At 48.9% G+C, this 1,888-nt stretch overlaps 1 pseudogene; it reads right to left on the bottom strand.

Annotated features, from left to right (window-relative positions):
- Positions 1-431: 431 nt before the first annotated feature.
- Positions 432-1,365, bottom strand: LOC118711242 (annotated as a pseudogene).
- Between the last annotated feature and the right edge of the window lie 523 nt (positions 1,366-1,888).

Consider the following 1,888-nt stretch of genomic DNA (forward strand, 5'->3'; position numbering starts at 1 on the left):
TCATCTAACATTGTAAGATGGAGATTATTCTTTAAATATCGTTAGTAATTAGCAAAACTGGCATTTTCTTTAGGTTCAACCAACCTTTAATGAGAATTAATGGCGAGAAGAACATGGTTATGAGACTTAACAGAAGGCTGACATTCAAAAGCTTTGCTTTGCTGATTTTGGTGTGTGTATTTTTATTGTTCATGGTGGGGGGGGGGTTGTTTTGTTGTTGTTGTTGTTGTTGTATATTTTATTTTATTACATCAGTGTTTTGTGTGTGTGTGTGTGTGTGTGTGTGTGTCTCAAATCAAAGGGTAGATTCATTGGCTGTCCCTGTTGCACAATGAGGTGAAAATGTCTCAATCCAGAACTTCCTAAGCCTTGTCTCTGTGTTGGCTCCCCACTGCCCTGACAGCCCGGGGGCAGGTGCAGGCCCACAGACAAAGGACAAGAGAAGCCAAGTGCTGCTGGTTTACTTTTTACAATGATTCATTCCGCGGGCTTTGGGCACTTGTTGCTTTTCCTTTCCCACCATCTTCCTCTTTTCAAACTCCTCGTAGATGGTTTTCCCAGCTGCACTCTGAAGGGCAGAGGTGTTCTCCTCTGGCCTACCTTTTCCTCCCTCGATCATCGAACTGGCACTGGGCAGGCCCATTCTCCTGACAGGAGGAGCCATCAAGCCAGCAATGAGGACTCCACAGGCTTGGCCTTGGGACCTGAATTATGTTGCTTCAAAAATTCAGCCACATTTTCTTGGGTATTCCCACTGATTTCACCAACCAGGATGATGCCTCCTGCGGCTGGGTCATTCAGACACACATCCAGACAGCCAATAAAATCTGTCCTGGGACCCCTCCCCCCATGCCGATGCACAAAGACTGCCCCAGTCCCACGTGCAGTGCTTGGTGAACCGCTTCATAGGTCATGGTGCCAGACCTGGACATGATACCGATTCTCCCTTTCCTGAGATATGGCCAGGCCTGATGCCGATTTCACATTCTCCCAGACTGATGATGCTGGGGTAGTTGGGCCAGATCGGCCTGGTCTTTCCCTGGTACAGGATTCTGTGCTTGACCCACACCTTGTCCTGCTGGGGGATCCGTTCCACCCTCCTTGACAGGATTCAGGACCAGCAGGCCCTGGTGTGTCTTGCCTCCTTTCCCTGGTGTGGTTCCTCCAACAAGTTTGGTGCCTGTTCCAGCTCCTGCTGGCTCTAAACAGGGCCCTGCTTTCCCGGGAAGCCCTGACAAATAGCCTTTGTGCTTGTATCTACATACAGATGGAAGCGGTATGGGAACCAGGCCAAACTCCATTCTGTTGCGAGAGGAAGCGGCGAGGCCACTGAGGCCAGAGCCATGGTCGCAGTAGCAGCGGCATGGGCTCCAGCAGCTTTCCTTCTCTCTGTTTTTTTAAATCCAGACAGAATCCTACCAAGAGATAACCATTAAACACAGTATCAGCTTCCAGGTCTTTTCTTTCTGATCTCTCAATGATCTGTGTTTAACTTTCGCTGTCAAACTTCTTGCCCTGACATTCACTGTTCCCCTGTCGCCTCCCTGGCATGTTCAAGACTACATGATTCCTCACCTACTGAGGCATCGCCCCAGGCAGCCACTTAGCCCATCATGAGGATACAGTAAGACCCACAGTGCGAGTTCTTGGGCAAGTGAGATGTTCTCTACAATTTAAGATGATATCATCTACCAGTGTTTCCCAAACTTTTGACATATGTGTACCCCTTCTATAATTTTCGTAACCCTGAGTACCCCTCATACTCATGAGAACATAGAATTAGGCACAGCTAAGCACAGTGCAGTGCATATCCCCACCAAACTCCAATGCAACGCGTACCCCCACCAAACTCTTCCCGTACCCCAGGGGTTACGCGTTCCACACTTTG

Source organism: Pipistrellus kuhlii, unplaced genomic scaffold (genome assembly GCF_014108245.1).
Source record: "Pipistrellus kuhlii isolate mPipKuh1 unplaced genomic scaffold, mPipKuh1.p scaffold_m20_p_8, whole genome shotgun sequence".
Lineage (NCBI taxonomy): Eukaryota > Metazoa > Chordata > Mammalia > Chiroptera > Vespertilionidae > Pipistrellus > Pipistrellus kuhlii.